Genomic DNA, 20,626 nt, shown 5'->3' with positions numbered 1-20,626 from the left:
TTGTATGCGTTTATGCATGTGAGAAGGATTCATTCCTAGAGTGTTTATACGATTTACATGATACATTTTAGGGAACAATGAAACTAAATGACAAACATCCTCCCAATCAGCAGGTAATTGCTAAAATGCATCTTGTCAACAAACAAATTATATTCCAGGGATAACTAGGTCCTCCAAGTTAATCTTTGAAGAGGTCATCCAAGAACTTCAAATGTATGTTAACAGATACTTATTCCCTTGTGTATGGTTCAAATGTGATTAATTCTTTTGGAAACACATAGTTTCCCGTTCTGTCGTCTGTCTAATTTTAATTTTGAATATATCATTTTCTTTCTATATTCATCTTCTTTTCACACATTCTTTAAAGCATCTTGTTTTGTTTCCTTGTGAAAAATGTGAGCTCTCCTTTCCTCTAATGCCTGAATGAATTTATTTTCGAATGGCTTCTTTGAGCATGTTAAATTCCGTCCATATGCCTTAACAGAGTCTACCATTGTAGTGGATCTAAAAAATGTTGAAGCATCTGTATCTGCTTAGCTTGTGGGTGCGGACTCATTCTTTGGTGAAGAGGGACTTCAGAAAGGAAAATATTAATTGATGGGGACTCATTCTTTGGTGAAGAGGGACTTTAAAAAGGGAAATCATAATTGGAAAAATATTACTAGAATGATTCTGTACAAACATAACAGTCCTTAGGTTCTAAAGCATGTGTGTATTCCTGAACTAATCCAGAATAAACATTGACTATGAAATCCTCATTAGAAGCATCAGTGATGGAAATTTGTAAGTGTCTCTTGTCTACTGTATGTGTAGATGACATAGGTGTAGACCTAAGTGTTTCAGTCTCTGGTGTAACACTCATACCAGCTAAAATAATTACAACATATAGAAGAACTATCAGTGTAGAAGCAATTACCATTCTACACCTATGCTTGATAAGGAAACACGTTTGCCTACAGTCAGACCTTCAGTATGAAATAACAGTAAGCATAATAAATATCTTTGTTGATTTCTACTAGTGCCAAATAAGCAAACCTTTCGATGATTAACTTGCAGTTATTTCATTCAACGTACATATAATAGTGTTCATACTGCATCACTAGCCCTACCTCATCTTCTTTTAAATATGTCAACCCTGCTCTTTTACTGCAATCTTGGCCATAGGGAACTCTTTCTAATTATTTTGGTTTACTTTTTTTCTTTACACAATCATTGTCACATTCACTTATTAGTTGTCACAGTCTTTTTCAGTACTATTTAGGTATAGTGCCTTATTTGTAGAAGCAGGTATTTTGAATCAACTAGGTGTCAATTATCAAGTCTATTTTAAGATTTTGTTTTAAGAGTTTGAATCAGGTGTGGTCATAATGTGGACTATAATGGAGGTTCAAATCGTTTTATTCTCAGTTCATTTGGATCAAGTACTGTAGCATTAGGCACATTCTATGTATAACTAGCTTACCCGTCGCACGTTGCTGCGATCTCAGAAGAAAGGAAATTTAAGGAAACTTGTTATGATAACATTCAATTTACATTGTGCCATTTTTATTGAAACGTATTCATTTTAATATGGAAAACATTTTAAAGTGTTGTTTTAATTCTGTTTATTTATTCGAGTGCTTGTGTATACACAGTATTTTTTGTTTTTCCGTCTGTTGCATACACAAATAAATCAGAAGGTTTTCCGACGCATGAGCTGGCCACATACAGTTGTCCATGTGAGAAGCACGGATTACTCCAAATCTAGTCCACGCACTTGCAGCGATTGTCCTTGTGCTTTTTTGATGGTCATTCGAAAAGCGAGTCGCACCGTAAACTGTAAACGTTCAGTATTGGAAAGATTATGAGGGCCCTGGAGGCCCGGGGGGCCGCTATTTAACACATTTTTCTTTTTTTTTACAGAAACCTTCGCAGGAGTGTACCCAACAACTTCCCAAAGTTTCATGGTGATCGGAAGAATGGTGTAGTAATACATATTGGACAAACAGACATACTTTCGTTTTTATATATATAGATAAGTCCATTCAGGTGTGGAATACCTACAACAAGGTACTCTTGAAATCTTAGATATCTTGGTGTCTATTAATCTTCTTCTGTATTACTTATATCAATAGATTCGGTTTCTTCAATTATGGTTTGTGGTATGCCTTCAACTGACACAATATATTTCAATTGTCTTCTTCTCCTTGGCCATTCCTCTCTCTTTTGTTGTCTTTCAATCCTTCACCAGGGTCATTTAGCTGCTCTGGTAGTGATTCAGTAGCTCCCTCTCTTCTAGGTCTCAGATCTTCATCTTCAAGTGAAACTTCCACACCACTTTGTGAATTTTCTGGAACTTGGACAGGTGAGGAATTCTGGTGAACATAACCCCCTCTCTGGTCCTTCAGGATACATGAGGTTGTGAATTTGGCCCACACTTCACACCCTCACTAAGTGGATGTCTCACTTTCTGGGTGTGAGATGCATGAATTCAGTTGGGTATACCAGCACATTTCACACCGGTGTTAGTAATCATGATCACTTGATAAGGCCCTTTCCACCTTATCTCCAAGCAGGATTTTCGAATGTGCTTCTTAATGAGGATCCAGTTTGAGGTCTAGGTTTGTGGCACTGCTCGTGACTCAGAATGGCAGTGACAGTTTAAGCCTGGTGGGAAACAGAATACACCACATAAGCTAACCCATTGAAGTAGTCCTGAATCATGTTATCTGTGATATTTAAAAGCACATTTGCAGGCACAACGGGCAGTCACTTGACACGTCCCATAAGTATCTCATGTGGCAACAATCCTATTCTTCTGTCAGTGGTGCCTTGGAGACTCATTGATAATAATGGCAAAGCATTTGGCCATTTCTTGAAGTAGAGGCACAGACTTTGACCAAACAAGATTTAAAGTTTCAGTTATTCTGCTTAACTATACCAGAAGCTTCTGGACAATAGCTACAATGCAATCTTTGTCCCACTTGCAGGCACACATTGCATTCTAAGGATCTCTTCATTAAAAAGATTTCCTTTGTCCGATTCAAGAGAAAGCAGGACTCTGAATCTGGGTATGATTTCTTGCCACAGCAGTTTGGCTACAGTGAGACAGTCATATTCCTATGTTGGTTAGGATTCCACCCCTTGGAAGAAACACACGATAACCAGGATATATTTTTAATCCCAATTCAAATAGGCATTTTGATAAAATCCAATTGCATTCTTCTAAAGGGCCCTCCAGATCTTCCTATGCAATTCAGTGTTACAGGGATACTTCTCCCTACATTAATCTGCTGATATGTTACACCTCCATGGCATAATTCCTCAGCTAGAACTCTAAATCAGGGATTAAAACAGTTCTGCCCTACTATTAACAATTTTAAAACATCCTGCTCTGCTCCATCCTTACTGCTCTGCCTTTGACACTTCTTCTTGGAATCTCTTGATTTCCTCCCATGTACCAGCTACTGACAACAGCATTGAAAAGGTGGTTTCCTCATCGGATTCGTTTGCATAGTCTCTGTTAAATGTGCATGCCACAATCGCACAATTGTAAGCAACTTCATCAGCATATCTTCTTCCAACAGTTACATAATCATTTCAATTCTTTGGGCTGTGCATTTAACAACAGACATTTCTTGTGGCAATCGCAGTGCTTTTTATAGTCTCATCACATAATCGCCGTTACGGATAGGGGATCTGGAAAAAGTAATGAAACCTCTTTGTGCCACAACTGTCTAAGGTCATAGACCACACCAAAGCTATACTATCATTAGATACTGTCACCCACAATTGCTCTGAAAGATAGCATGCTCTGGTAAAGGTGACAATTCTGCCCCTTGTGCAGATATAACACCTGGAAGCCAGGAGGCTTCCAATAGTTCCTGAACTTAACAAACAGCATAAGCTGCACTCAAATTGTCCACATTATCGCTTAGGCAGTGTGATCCAGCACCACAGGTCCACCACAATTCCAAGATGGCTGCTCCCTTTTCCCTACCTAAGCAGGACGAGAACCTCCCGGTCGTTGATGTGTTGTCAACATCATGGGAGAGCCTGAGCCAATGAGGGACCACCAGGAGATGACATGGAGGTGAGAGCAGCAAATGAAGAGCGAAGCCGGTGAGCCGAGGAATAGAGATGAGAAAGGAGATGATGAAACCAGGAAGGACACCAAAGCAGAGAAAAGCAGGATTGCAGACGTGGGACAGGAGGGATTACTCAAGACAATCCAAGAAGACCAAGGCGGGTCCCACGAAGGAGTAGACCATTATCACTCTGTCTCGCTCAGTGGTCCACTAGGAGCTGAGGACACTGGGGCGACTCTTGCCACAACCCAAGAGGGCCGTGGCATCAAGCAAGTACCAATGTTATGGTACTTTTATGTTAGTCGTTGGTGGTATAGAAGGTCACGGGGCATGCTTGCAGGTTACAGACCCTGAATTCCCTCAGGATTAACAACACATGAGTGCCGGGCCGTCCTGTGACAATAGGGTCAAGGGTGGTTTAAAAATCTGCCACCGGTCTTTGAGGGTCACCTTGTTATTAAATGAGCATCGAGAGAGCGCAGACCTCCCTCTCACTGAAGAACAAGGTAAACATTGTTCCGTAATCAGCCATTCCTAGTGCTGGAGCATGACAGAGACTTTCTCTTAGCTCTAGGAACACTTTTAACACCTTGGCTGCTAATGGTTTTCCCCTCCTGTGCTGATTGATTGATGAATTCCATTGTTCATGACGAGCTCAGCTCGTCATCAGCACAGTTCCACTGTGCCTCATGACGAGCTCAGCTCGTCATGAGCATGGAAGGGGTTAAGCAGTCATTGCTTGAAGAAATCAGGCACATCCATGTTTATCCACCTCAGAAAAGGCTTTGCTACTAGGGAAAAGTTGGGTATCCACTGTCTACAGTAGCATTCTGACTTCTCTCCAAGAAACATTCTGACTTCTCTCCAAGATTTAGGTGGAGTAATTTTCAGAATAGGTGTGATTCTCTCTTATACCACCTTCCCTTATTCACTTCTAAATGAGGTGTCCTAAACACAGGTCCCCTTTTTTTCCTGTATTGCAAATTGCTTGGGGAAACATTCAGCCAGATTCATGACCAAAAAGTCAGCTCGCAAAGGGCCAGATTCTCAGAATCTGGCCCTTTGCGAGCGCAATTTTTGCATTTGGGATTCATCATCCCAAATGCAAAAATCGCTATTTGCGAAATCGCATATTTGCGAGGAATTGCATTTAAGGAATCTCTATTAGAGATTCCTTAAATGCAATTCATTAACCAACTTGAAAATGCGATTTCGCAATATTTGGCCGCTATTTACCACGAAGTCTGACTTTGTAGTAAATAGCGAAAAAATAGAAAAAAGCACTTTAGTGCATTTTTCTCTGATGCATGTTACACACACACATGTCCTTTGGACATGTGTGTGCGCAACACCTGTGTAAATTTGCATTTCAGGGGTGCTACAGGGTGTCCTTTGGACACCCCTGGCACCCTTGAAGTCGCTATCTTATTTGCGATTAGCTAATTGCTAATCGCAAATAAGGAATACTCCCCATTCATTCCTATGGGCCTTTAGGCCCATAGGAATGAATGGGGAGTATTCCTTATTTGCGATTAGCAATTTGCTAATCGCAAATAAGGAATGTGTAGGAATCGCAACTTATTTAGCGATTCCTACATGAATCCCGTTTTGCAAGTCCTTAATAGCGATTCCTTAATAATCGCTATTAAGGACTCACAAAACGGCTCTTTCATGAATCTAGCTGTAAATGTCAATTTTTAGCTAAATTCTTCACCAAAGCAATCATATCCTGTTTTCAATGTTCATGTATACTTCATTCCACAAGTAGAGTGTCCATGTACTGTACAATAAATGACTTGCAAGACATTTCCAAAGTCTCAAGATTCTTTTTCAAGATTTGCTTAAAGATTAAAGGGCTCTCTGTATACCCTTGTGGAACTCAGCACCATGCCAAAACTCTATTTTGAAATGCAAATTAAATAGAAATTAACTGTCCTCAAGAAATGGGATAGAGAAGAAAGCCTGGAAGACATCCACAACACTAAATCACTCTGCATCACAGGGAATCTGAAATAATATTGTAGCTGAATTCGGAATCACAGGACAGCATGGAATGACTATGCTGGTAATATTCTGTAAGTGCTGCATAATTCTATACATGCTGTTAGGCCTCTGCAAACCCATAATCATAGAGCTGCAAGGTCATCCAACTATTTCTCTCAAAATTCCTTGTTTTAAGATTGATGCAATCACCAGCGAGATTCCAGACACTATTCTGTTGTGTTAATGCATACTTAGTATTGTGCAACGACTCACCCCCAAAGGGGTATCTCAGTGCTGAAGCAACAAACCAATAGAGAAGCAGCCTGTCTCAGACATATAATTGTATGGTGGCATTCTCTGAGATATTGCATTTGGGTTAATTGTTATTCAGACTGATTCTACACTTCTGGTAAGTGTGATGTCTTTCCCTGAAAAATAGTATAAACATAAGGGTGTGCAGTTCCTAGGAGAGATAGTGGTGGTCAGGTTTGTGGAATACCCTCCAAATGGAGGAAGTGCCCTCAAACACCCAGCGAGGTGTTGTGCTTCATCATTTGGGCATGCTCCTTGTCGGGCCGGCGCTGCAATGCTCGACGGGCACTCGGCAAGGGTCTCTTTGGTGGAGTTCTTTTTGATGAACCCATAAGGTGAGTGAGGGTGTGTGGGCTGTGACAAGTAGTGTAGGGAAGTGGTCAAAATGTTTGAAAACTCCCATACTTCAGGTTCTACACTACAGCGTAGATCAGTAGGAAAATCTTCTACTGTTCTTACAGGGTACAATCCAAGAGCTGTTCCCTGCCTGGCCATTTTAAATTCAGCATCATCATCATCATCATCATCATCATGTGTTTGAAAATCAACACCATCCATTGTACAGTAAATATTGAAATTTAATTTGCACAAAAGATCACTTCCTAACAGATTTACAGGACTTGAGTCACACAAAACACACTGGTGACCTTCTTCAAATGAGCATATTTTTACATGAACTTTCTTTGAAATGGGATTAGTTATTTCGTTATTTGTGATGCCTACAAATTGGATTTTCTTTCCCTAGAGGGGCAGGTCAGGGACTTTCATTGTTTTAACAGTGGAGTGGGTAGCACCGGTGTCAATCAGAAATGGCAATTTACCTCTCCGTCTACAAACGGACTACTCTGGTCTACCTTTAGGACTATGCCAAGAACGCAATCTTGATGCTCCATCAGGTCTTGGCATAATAAATTGTTGGGTTTTGACTTTGGAAAGGATTTGGGTTTGCTCTTAGTGCTTGATTCATATTAAATCTGGAGTTACCCATATTTTGTGGGGCCCTTGAAGCTTATGGGACCTGGATCATAGGGACCAATGACTGATTTGGTGCTTGCATTTATTGAATTGTGACCTGAACTTGCAAACTTTGCATTTGAGGTGAATTCACATCTTGTATTTTTCCACCACCACATATTCGGTTAGGATTCTGTCAACACTCCCCCTTCCAATGCCCAAGCTTGTTACAATAATGACAAGAAGTCAATTTCTTCAATGTCGCAATATCTACTCCTGAATTTGGATCCACCAAAATACCTCAACCTCTTCTGCGTGGAACACCAAATCCACCTTATGCCTTTTATGCTTCTTCTCATGTTCACCACTATAGGACTTAGCATAAGTAAGGATTTCATCTAAAGGTTTAGGGTGCCAGCATATCACATTCTGATGTATGTGCATACTGATCTATGATCACAACCCAAGAACGAACTGTGACACAAAACTCCTCATATCTCACTTTGTAGGATTTTCTTGGTGTCTGTGCTGTTTGAACACTTTTAACAATTGTTCATAATAGGCATGCACATAAATATTTAGCTTCTTGAGTTGTTCAGTTAATTTTCAACCAATCAATGTCCCTTGCTGGTACCTTTCCCTTGAAAAAGAAAATCACCTCATCGTACATTGTCATCACTATAGGTGAGGGTGCACAGGCAAGTTCATCTCTTGGAGGATCTCTGTGTGGCTATTGCACAAATATCTTGCACTCAGCCAATAAATCATTTTGTGCCACAATGTTGAAAAAGGTATTAAAATCCATCCACAGAACCTTTGACATTTTCACAAACCTGTCAAACTGTGTAAACCACTGGGCAGGACTATCTTACTTTTAGAAAGCTGTTCCTAAATGCCCCAAGAGGCCCTAATCTCCATGGTACATAAGCAAACCTTCCACCTCGTATCCCCCTTATAAGGACTGTTAAAGCCTCCGCTGATTGTACGGGAGGTGGTTTACTATTTACACCTTTAGTATCTGATTTCTTTGTCTTTCCCTGCTTCTTCGCCCATTTACTCTCTCATCCGTCAAAATCCTTCCACTTCCCAATGTACTTAACCAGTTTGGCAATGTGCCACTTCATTCCTGAAGATCACATGGTAACAATTGCCTCATCATCTAACTGTGCCCTAAAAGCTTCCTGCAAGGGAATATTCTTAGAGAGATCTAATTCATAATCTCTGCCAGTTCTGTCAATTTATCATGCGTAATTGATGCATGCAGAGTAATTTCCTTAGTCAGAGACTAATTTACCTGCCATTGATTCAAATGTGAAATGTCTAAACATCCCCTAATAATTTCTTCCATTTCAACCTTTCATTTTGGTACATCTAAGGTTCTCGCCCTTTTTTGATTCATGGATGATCTTTCTATATCTCCTGTTCTCTTATTCTCGGAGTTAATCAAACCATGGGGGGAGAATTTCATTATTGATTGGCCCCTTTTTCCCCTGTGTAATTGGAGTTGTAAAAACAATTCTTCTCCTTTCTCTTAAAAACTGATCATTTTTTTGTGGAGTCCAAGCAACAATTTGTGAGTTTTGCAATGTCGGGATACACCCTGTCTAACAACAGGATTCTGAATATTTTTTAATGGTGCAGTTTAAACAGGAAATAGCAATGTCTGAGTCAATACAATCTGTGACACTGCTGCAGGAACAGTCACAGTAGAAGTTGTACACCTGGAGCAATTACAGTAGTAGCTACTTTGGCAGGTTCAGCTGCAATAAATGGTCCACCGATCTGAAGTACATTCAGGTCACCAGGAGCTGTAACCACTGTACCACTAGTGGGTGTCACATTCTCTGGACATGATGATAAAGCCACATATGGTGGTGCACATGACTATAACATAGCATAAAAAATGTTGACCCTAGAAGCACTGCTCTCTTTTCTCTAGTCTGATATTTTTCTTTCTCTTTGGTATGAGCAGTACACCTAAAAATATTTAATGCTATATACTGTACAGGTCTAGGAGGAGGCTTCATCTCATATAGTTTTTCTCCTACATTTACAAAATCTTTAAATCAAATGTACCATCTGGTGAAAATCTTATTGCTCCCTCCTTTTCTGTGATCTTGTGCCATTGACAAAGTCACAAACATGTATGGACCCCTACATTTGGTCCCATATAATGACCTGGCTTACCTTCTGATGGATCCTCCTCACCCTCATGGACATGGACTCGCACATCACCTCTCAATAAATCTCTCAGGGTTTTGAAACATTTCATGATTATAGTGATTTGAAGGAAATGGCAGTCAGTTCCGATATTTTCAAATGTTTTGCTCAACTCACAGTTCAGTACAAATCAATTAATATTAACTTCAAAGCCCAACGCAGTCCTTCCCTTCATAGACCTACCACAGCATAGTATCTGATACCCCACCAACCAATCCCAGCACGACAATGCCCACCAGTTGACCTATTCCAACGTGGTACTTTCTGATGCAATTCTCACTCCCTGCAGCAGTTCACCCTCCTTTACAATTTTCTGGTAACCTGAACTTCACAACAAACTAACAACTCTTGTCTGTGCCACTTTAGAATCCAAACTACTTCAGTCACACAAGAAATACTCAGATGTAACACCTTCCAACTTTTGCACACACACATAATATTATAATCCACATTTGTAAAGCGCGAACAATCACCCGTAAGGGTCTCGAGGCACTGGGGGGCGTCGGGAAGATTAAGCAAGCTATTGCCCGGAGTCACATGGTGCTGGGCTAATCTGCTGCTGGGGATCAAACCATGATCTCCAGATTCCAGCATCAGTCGCCCTGGCCGTGGCGCCGCACCTCTCCCACACATATGAAGCGTTGACCAGCATGAAATCCCCCATAATGATATAGTTTTCCTTGTGCTCAGCAGGTTCTACTAACATCAGTACCAATTAATACAAACACAACAATTAATGACGGTCTCTATCTCAATTGTGTGGTTGATGGTACCTCATGAACTGACATCAAAATCTTTTATTTTATTTTTTATATTTTTTATTGAGCAGAGCAAAGTAAACATAGCAGAAACCGTTGCCTACAGGACATTTAGCTATTATTTTTCAATCAAAAAACCATATTCATTATATCTATGGAACCAACATGGATCAAATACTGGTACATAAAAAAGCAGCATATTACAACAGTGATCTGGGTGCCGCTTAAACTGTTCACAAATAAGCAAATTTTCCTCTTTAAAATACTAAAATGCTACAGTACCCAGGGAATATCACACAAATTCTACCGACATTAGTGCAAAAATGCTAAGGGGCTATAGTGCCTTTCTGGTTTGCAAAATCAGCACCCTGAAAGTGCAACGTGCTAAACCATCAGAGTGCTGAAGTACAGAATCTATAACGTTTCTGTTCCCTCCATAGTTTCAACATTCTCAAAATACTTCCAACAGTAGTACATTTTCTTCTAGCACCTGCCCTCCTAGCATATGCTTCTTCAAAAATCATAGTTTGTTTCATTTTATGTATCTACTTTAGATAAGAGGGTGCATCTTCAGACCTCTAATTCTGGAGGTTTAAAGAGCGAGCAACAAGAGAGCTAATCATAATAAAGGTCTCTTCTGCTCTTGTCAGGTCAGCCCTTAGTCTAGAATTGCCGAAGAGTGCTACCTCGGTCTCTGGATCAAACCTCTTCTGAATTGCCTGACTTATAGCCGAGAAGATCTTAACCCAGAATGACTCTAGTTTTGGACACGTGAAGAATATGTGAAGCCAATCCCCTTCCCCCTCTGCCTAGCATCGGAAAGTTCTATTCTCCACATCAGGATATATTTCACTAAGAGTTTTGGGAGTATATTATGCCAACCACTGAGACAGAAAGCTCATCCTTTTTAAATTGGCAGCTTTTAGAGCCTTACTGCCTTGCTGGGATATTAACTGCCACTGCCGGCTAGATAACATGCAGTTATTTTCAAGCACAACTCTTTATTTTATTTATTTATTTATTTATTTATATGCTTATTTCGCGCCTGAGTCAGCCCCGAAGGGGTATCTCCGCGCGTAGCTTCTGAGCAGGTATCATGGAACTACCAAGGACATATGGCTACTGCGATTGCGGGGGAAGACATTAGTCTTGGGAAAAAAGATATGTTTTTAACTTCCTTCTAAAGGACAGATGGTTGGAGGTATGTCTTAGCAATGGGGGCAGAGAATTCCAGAGCATCTGGCCTTTAAGTGAGACGGCCCGTCCTCCCTGTCTTGCTCTCGTCACCCTAGGGACCTGAAGCAGCATAGTGCTACTGGAGCGTAGAGCACGTCTTGGTAAGTAGGGGACAAATATGTCTCTTAGATATTGAGGGCCGGATCCGTAGATACATTTGTGCATTATACAACATACTTTGAAGTCAATGCGCTGTTTCACCGGAAGCCAGTGAAGTGAAGAGAGGAGAGGGCGTGAGGGAGTACGGGGCAAAGCATTTAAAATGAGTCTTGCCGCGGTATTCTGTACCACCTGCAGCCTACCCAGCTGTTCTTGATTGGCAGAAATAAGCAGTCCATTGCAATAATCCATCCGGCCGATGACCAGTGCTTGTACCAGCGTCTTCCTATGGATGTCAGGTAGGAAGGGGAATATGCGTCGAAGCAACCCTATCACTCGGAAACAAGATCCCGTGACTTGGTTGACGTGGTCTTTTAGGATCAATGCTTGATCTAGACGCACTCCCAGATTTTTTACGGTCTGCTTTGGTACCGGAACAGGTCCTAGCTCAGATGGCCACCAGTCGGGGGACCATAGCAGTGTGGCCCCTCCAAACAACATGACTTCAGTCTTGGTCACGTTGCATTGGAGGAAGTTGTGGGTCTTTCTAAGAATCTCTTGACCAAGGGGGATTCATTAAGTTTCCTCAGCTGAGAATACCAATTGCCTACTCCACTTAGTTTGGCTTGATATAGAACGCTCACCAGCTTTGTTGGGGTGCCACTTAATGTAAGATTATATTTATTTATCAAATTTACAATCTGAAGATACTTGAAAAAACCAAGCTTATTACGTTCACCGTATCTATTTTGGACCTCTTGCCAAGTCATTATTTATTAGTCTTGAACTTGTGTCCCAGATCTTCTAGGCAACAATCCTTCCAGTTTTTAAAGATGACTAGAATGGATTTGCAGACCCAAACTTTTGCATTCCTCTAAATTTAAATAGTGGAATCCTGAGGAGCCGGCTTGTTTAAAAAAAGATTTCAATCTAAAGGCATAATCCTGTAGCGTCTTATATCTAGTCCTCTGCGGCAATTTAGCTATCTTTAAAAACACCGGCATTTGCAAACCAGATTCCTGTACCATTTTTTTTAACTAAGAAGAAGTTATCCAATAATCCATTTGATTCCAGCAAATGCACTGTAAGATCTAAAATGTGCCTCATAAGAAATTCGAATTTTTGGCAATGCTAACCCACCCTGATTCATTTTTAGCTGGAGTGTTGCAAACTTGACCCTAGAAGCATTTTTACTCCAGACAAATTCCCAAAACATTGACTATAGCTCTTTAAAAAATGTTGTATTAACTTATAAAGGTAGTAATAAAAAGAAATACTAGTAGAGGAAGTATGGACATTTTTATTAGGGCTACACAGCCTATTATAATTTTCGGTAAAAATGACTGATTGCCAAGCAATAATTTTATTTTATGCCCCATTGCTTGATAGTTTAAACAAAATAGTTGCTTATATTGATTAGAGACGAATATTCCCAGATAGAGTATCGATTTGGCTTTCAAAGCTTGGGATTTGAGGTTTGAGGGGAGAAACTCACAGTCGGTGTTTAAAGTTAAGATCTCGGTTTTATTTTGAATTGTTTTGTAGCCCCCAATTAATTTAAATTGGCTAAATTCTCCTAAAACGTGGTCCAAATTCAGGCTCCCAGGACTTAGATATAAAACAATATTGTCTGCAAACAGCTTTAATTTTGCCAAACCTGGAATTGGAGCTCTTATTTCCAGATTGTCACAAATTCTTGAGTTAAAGGGCTTGATAAAAAAGGTAAACAGTAAAGAGGACATTGGGCACCCTTGTCTGGTCCAACGATTGATATTTACTGTCCCTATTTGATTTGCATTTATCAGCACCCAGAGCTGGGAACCCTGAGAGATGTTCATCAACATTTCTATGACCTGGGCTAGGATACCAAATTTACTCAGTTCAAAGAAAAGTGCGTCCCAGTTCACTAGGTCAAACACCTTTTCAGCGTCTACCATCATGAAGAGCATTGGAATTTCATTATTTTTAAAGAAGCGGAGAGCCTGAATTAAGAACCCGGTATTTGAGGACATTGACCTTCCAGCAACAAATCCGGACTGATCTCTATGTCTCAGTTCCTGGGTTAGGGGATTAAAACGTAGGGCCCAAACCTTAATTAGAATTGTATGGTCTGCGTTTAAAAAACTAATAGGTCTATAAGAATTAACATCTTTATGGTTTTTGCCCTTCTTCACAAAGCTTATAATTATAGATTCTTTAAAACTTGACGGAAAACAGCCCCCCTTCTTAATATTGTTGAACAGCTTTGTCAAGAAAGAATTAGTTCCTTAGAGAATGTCTTATAAAATTCTATACCTAAATAAGTAAGTGACTTCTGTGAATACCAAAATGGTAGTAAGTTTAGGATTTTGTCTTGTTAGTTCTGTGAATCTGGACCACTTCAATAAATCCTGGGCTTCTTCTGTGCTAGAGAACATATACAATCTCCCTTTCACTAAAACTCTGAGCTTAGATTGTTGAGCAATAGATGCCTTCGCACCTTGGGCTTTAAAGAGATATAAAAGTTTCACAAACTCTTTACGTCTGCTTGCGGCTACCACAGACATGTCAGGACAGAACTGGCATTTAGACCCCTCGTTGATTGAGAACTGTCTCTGCTGGATTGCCTTCTTGAGAATTTTTCTTTAATGCAGTAGTCTCAAAATTTGCCAAGATAGTACGTGGAAACTTGGGATTGGGTAACGGGTGGGAGGGGACACGATGTGCCCTTGTTATCATTAGGTCTCCAGTACATTTGGGTAAAACTTTTTGTTTGATAAATGATTTAACCCAGTAAAGAGTGTTTGCTCCTTCATTTCCCTCAGGTACCCCAACAAATTGAAGATTCAATCTGCGAGAGTAGTTCTCCAATTCCTATTTTCTCCTTTGCTGCCTTGTTTACTTTCTGGAGCATAGAGTTCACTTGATCCTCTAGCGAGGCAATCCTTGATTCTGCTTCTTGCATTCTTTCCGGGAACCCAGACACTGCTTCTTCAATTTTCCAAAGTCGCTGGTGCAGGGCAGCTATCTTGTTCTCTTGAGATTTCTTCATTTTCCTTATCTCCTCCAATATGAGATTCAACATAGTCTTTATTACGATCCGTTGTGTATAAGCTCCTTCTGTTATTATTATTATTATTATTATTATAGGGGTTTGTAAAGCGCCTGGTGACGCCTCCCAGGGTGTCCCCGCGCTATGGAGAGAGAGTATTAGCAGGGTGAAGCCAGAAAACAAGCCATTAAAGAGTAAAAAGATAAGTTTTTAACATTTTTCTAAAGGATGTCTCGTTTTTATTCTGTCTGATATTCAAGGGAAGGGTGTTCCACTTTTTCGCCGCAAGAGTGCGAAAGGACCTGCCTCCCAATCTAGCCTTTTTTGGGAGCGTTGTATTGAGAAGACCTATTCCCTTGGAACGTAGGGATCTATTGGGTTCGTAGATTGAAGCTAGATCAGACATGTAAGAGGGGGCTTTATGATGAATGATTCTGTGGCACCAGAGAAGTGCCTTGAATACTATCCTCTTGCTGATAGGCAGCCAATGCAGGGTGTTCAGAGAAGGTTTAGAGCGAGCTCTACGAGGGAGTCTTAGCACAAGACGTGCTGCTGAATTTTGCAGGACTTGTAATTTCCTAATGTTTTTTTCGGAAGTGCCCAGCAGCAGCACGTTCCCATAATCCATACGGGAGGTAATAAGTGCCTGAGTCATGGTGCGCCTGGAATTCAATGGGAGGAGATCCAGGGTGCGGCTAAGCGTTTTCATGACTCCAAAGCATTTACCAACTGTTTTTTTGACATGACTGTCATAGGAGAGCTTGTTGTCTATCCAGACACCCAAATTCTTGGCTTCCTGACTGGGAGTAGGTACAGGTCCCAAACATGTAGGCCACCAGTCTTTGGTCCATTTGGTGTTATTCCCACCTATTATGAGCACCTCGGTTTTTGTTCCATTTAACTTGAGGCAATGCTCAGTCATCCATACAGCCAACTTGCACATGCAAGCTTTGGAATTGTCGGCCTCGGAGGAGGGAGCTTGGGACAGGGAGATCAGGAATTGAGTATCGTCGGCGTAAGAGACAAGCTCTATGCCGAACGATTGGACCACCTCTGCCAATGGCGCCATATATAAGTTGAACAGGGTGGGGCTCAGGGCAGAGCCCTGGGGAACCCCCTGTTCTAGTGTCATGCTATCTGAGAGAAAAGTCCCTCTTTGGACCTGAAAGCTTCTGTTGGTAAGGAAAGCTTTCAGCCATCCCAGTGCCTCTTTAGTGACCCCCGCTCTGTTTAGACACTGTAGCAAGATGGAGTGTGCTACAGTGTCAAACGCGGCATTGAGGTCCAGCATGATCAAGGCCATGGTTTTGCCCTCGTCGGCTCCTTCCCACAGAGTTTCAGTAGCTCTTAGGAGTGCTGTCTCTGTGGAGAAGCTCGATCTGAAACCCGATTGTGATGTATGAAAGGCATTTTGGGCTTCAAGATGGGTCATAAGTTGGGCATTAACCACTTTCTCTGCTAATTTAGCAAGATATGGTAGTAGGGAAATTGGACGTAGGTTCTCCAATATTTCCTGGCTTATGTTGGTTTTTTTTTTAATGGGGAACACTATGGCTTTTTTCCAGTCTGCAGGTAAACTGGCTGTGGAGAAGGATGTTTGAAGCATGTGCCTAAAGTGGGGCTCCAGGACTGAGAGGCTAGCAGTTAGAATTTTAGGAGGCGCGGGATCGCGTGGCGAGCCGGATTTGATACTTTTGCAGATTTTTATCAAAGTTTCAGCAGGAGGTACAGAGAATACGCATAGGCGGGATTCAGTGCATATGTGATCTTCATTCTCTGAAAAATCAGTGCCAGATTGTATATTGCTGGAAAAATTCGCATAAATGTTTGTAATTTTATCCGAGAAGTACTTGGCAATTTTATTGCAGGTTTCCACTGAATCATTATGGGAGGCGGGGTTAGACTCGACTATAGAAATTTCTTTGTAAATCTGGAAGAGCTCCTTAGAGGAGTTTTCAGCTTCCAGAATCCGATTGTTGTAGTAAGATGCTTTGGATGTGCGTACCTTTTTGTTGTATTCTTTTTGTGCTGTTTTATATCGAGCTTTAATTTCAGGACAGAAATGAGCACGCCATTCTCTTTCGAGCTTTTTACATGCCGTTTTAGCAAGCTGGAGCTCCTGACTGAACCACAGGGCAGTTTTTTTGGCTCTTGTGGCATTAGTTATAGTACGAATGGGAGCAGTAGCATCCAGCGCTTTTGCGATGCAGTCCTGTAGGTGAGCGTATGATGTCTCACTATCGGATCCTTTGGGAGGGCCCGCATCCTGAATGATATTTGTAAAAGAGTCAATGGAAAAGTTTTTCCATCTCCTGCGTTTGAATCGCTGTGAGCTTTGTTTGTGCTGCTCAGTCCTTTCTAGTTGGATAGATATAGGGATGATAAAGTGATCAGACCAGGGAACTGTCTGAAGAGATAGGGTCAGAATTCCCTTCCAGTTTCCAAATACAGGGTCTAATAAATGTCCGTGTTGATGTGACGGATCATTGTTTTTTAACTCTAGATTTAAGGAGAGTAGCTCTGATTTGATGTCAGCCGCCTCTTTGTCGAGAGGGTCGTCGAAATGGACGTTTAGGTCACCAAGAACTACAATTAGAGGTTTTTTTAGCGCAAGATGTGTCAAGGCTTCCACAAGAGTAGGGGTAAAATCATAGAGCCGTCCAGGGGGGCGGTACACCAGAATACCTGAAAGGGAGTGATTCGGACCAGTAATAATAGTAAAAGAGGCCGCTTCACTATGATCAACCACGGTAGGAGAGAGGGTACATTCTAACGGGGCTTTGGTGGCTATAGCTATGCCCCCACCTCTACCATCTTTCCTATCCATCCTGGAAAGGGAGTATCCGGGTGGAAGAGCCTGAATAATATCGGGATCTGAATGTTCGTCCATCCAAGTTTCCGTAAGAAACAGAATGTGGATTTTGTCATCTTCGAGTAGATGGAAGATTTCTAGACAATGTTTTCGTAGGGATCTACAGTTGAGCAGAGCAGCTTTTAATGTATTGATACCACTGGTAGAGTTCAGATTGTTGTCAGGGGCAAAAGTGCAAGAGGTACAGTTTACTAGCGATAGAGCATGCATCGAGTGTTTGCAGCATGTGGGGTTGTTTGGCTGGATGTCCAGTAATTCTTGTCTGCCATACCTTATGATGGTAGATGTAGGAGAGCCAAGATTTATGGCCCCGCGCCCCGTCCGGCCGCGGACGGGCGCAGACGGGCTTGACTTTGGCTCGACTTCGGCGTGCTTCCGGCGCGCCCGCTGCACGCGTCCGCTGTGCGGTCGCTGCCCTACGCACATTTATAGTAAAGGGGAGGGGTCGCTAGAGCGCTGACCTGTGCTCCCTGAGCCTGGAAGTGCAAGGCTCCTCCTCACCCTCCGCATCAAACGCCCATGATTGGACGCGGCGGACCGGGGCGGGAGTGGGTGGAAACAAACAGCCTGAAGTGTGGAGCGGTGAAAATTACAGGTAGAATCAAAACACTGAACGTTTTAAAAATAGCCTCAATCGCTACAGTAAAACAAGGAACACTATGATAACAGCGCGAGCAGTGTATCTAACAGAAATTATTAGCGCTAAGTGGGTAGAGCTCGCCTCTGCCACCGGCAACACTCTCCTCCACAGCGCGCACTTGCAGAGCTGACCTTTAAGTAGTCTTCCACTGACAGCGTCGCTAGAGCGCTGACCTGTGCTCCCTGAGCCCGGAAGTGCAAGGCTCCTCCTCACCCTCCGCATCAAACGCCCATGATTGGACGCAGCGGACCGGGGCGGGAGTGGGTGGAAACAAACAGCCTGAAGTGTGGAGCGGTGAAAATTACAGGTAGAATCAAAACACTGAACGTTTTAAAAATAGCCTCAATCGCTACAGTAAAACAAGGAACGCTATGATAACAGCGCGAGCAGTGTATCTAACAGAAATTATTAGCGCTAAGTGGGTAGAGCTCGCCTCTGCCACCAGCAACACTCTCCTCCACAGCAGGCACTTGCAGAGCTGACCTTTAAGTAGTCTTCCACTGACAGCGTCGCTAGAGCGCTGACCTGTGCTCCCTGAGCCCGGAAGTGCAAGGCTACTCCTCACTCTCCGCATCAAACGCCCATGATTGGACGCGGCGGACCGGGGCGGGAGTGGGTGGAAACAAACAGCCTGAAGTGTGGAGCGGTGAAAATTACTGGTAGAATCAAAACACTGAACGTTTTAAAAATAGCCTCAATCGCTACAGTAAAACAAGGAACGCTATGATGACAGCGCGAGCAGTGTATCTAACAGAAATTATTAGCGCTAAGTGGGTAGAGCTCGCCTCTGCCACCGGCAACACTCTCCTCCACCGACTTGGACTTGTCCTGTTGAGATTCTCCATCATCTTTCGGATTGATGGCCGGTTGACTTAGCAGGTCTGAGCCACCCTTACTCTGCATCTGAGGCAAAGTCTGAGGCTGTATCTGGACCTCCAGCTGCTGTTCTAAAATGTCTTCGGAGGGAGGCCCATCAGGATTCGGGCTCTGAGATGATGATGTTGGTGAACTCAACTGGGAATGTTTGAATGCCGCAGATCTACCATAGTCTTGGCTGAGGCCTACTGCAATGTTTTTTTTTATAAAATAAAGGAAAATCTTTAGGGCTTTTTACCTTACCTTTGTTTGTCACAATTTGTGGCTCCTTATCGCCAACAGTGTAACCACCTATTTGTTTCGGAGCAGTAGGATCATACTCGCCTGTCAGGGACTCAGGTGGCACTTCTTCAGAGCTCTCAAAGCTAGAGTTCATGCCTGGCCGAGTTAACAAGTTCCCTGCTCTGGCCGCTGTTGACGCCGCCTTTGCCTGATCTAAGAGTGTTTTAGCTTTAAGACCTGCTGCAGGGTCAACTTTAGCAATCACATTTGTCTGTTTAAGATGTTTTCCCATCTTTCCTTGCTTCCTAGGACCTGTAAGCCGGGTATGCAGATTCCAATTAGTGAGCTCAAAACTCGCTTAACTTGCCACAAGCCTGGACCTTGGGGAGGGGAAGCTGCAGTGTCTGCTTCTTTTTGTTGTTTCTGCTACCCTAAACCCCCCTTTAAATATGATAATTATACAGACTACCCCCAGTCCTTTCGGCTAGCTAATTTGACTTTCACTGTTGATTGCTGGCTCACCTCTTGTTCTCCAAACTATTTGCATAGGAGACTAAAAGCTGCAGTGCCCCACTGAGAGAAGAAAACTGTTAACTGTTGAAGTTCAACATCAAATGCTGGGAGCTAACGCTGCCTGCTGGCTTCCAGCTGGCTCTCATAGGTTCTATTAATTACGTTATCAGTTTTTATCCCCTATCGGTGCTGCCATATCAAGCCAGGGAATTCAGATGGGCTTTCAGTTCTTTTTGGAATTTCCCCTGCTTACTTGTTGTCTCTTTCATTTTTTGGTAGCCAAGGACTCCTGAAATCTCCAGCAGCCTCCATCGCGCGTGTAGCCCTGCCTTCCTCCTTTAATCCCGCTACGTGGGAGGTCGAGGCTGCATGAAGAAGAGATGCATGCAGCAGCCGCAGCAGCTGCTGCGGCCACAAATCTCCTGCTCCTCCACGCAGCCCAGCCGGGACCAGCAAGCATTAGAGAGCCTCCCTAAGCCTCCTCTACGGAGCACAGTACGAAGTACAGCATGGAGCTGACCCCCATGGAGCTCCAACAGCCAGCCACTCCCGCACGTTGCTCTCGCCTCGCAAGCCAGCTGTCAATCATTACAGTAGGGCGGGGGCAGTGGTCACCTGTGGTTCCATGTGGGGGGATTTGCCGTAGCTATCCAACACCAAAACCTTTAGCAGATAAGTAATACAACAAACTCCTATCTATCCCTACCGGGATTTTGGACTACAATATGTCTGCTAACATCTTCAGGTACTCAGCTTCAAACACATATGCACAGCTAGACCATAGACGTTACCAAAGCATAAGACACATGACTTCAAAACAATAATGCAAGCTCAATTGCATCG

The sequence above is a fragment of the Lissotriton vulgaris genome, chromosome 6 (genome assembly GCF_964263255.1).
Source record: "Lissotriton vulgaris chromosome 6, aLisVul1.2, whole genome shotgun sequence".
NCBI classification, from domain to species: domain Eukaryota; kingdom Metazoa; phylum Chordata; class Amphibia; order Caudata; family Salamandridae; genus Lissotriton; species Lissotriton vulgaris.
The sequence above is the reverse complement of the archived record's forward strand: the minus strand, read 5'-3'. Positions refer to the sequence as shown.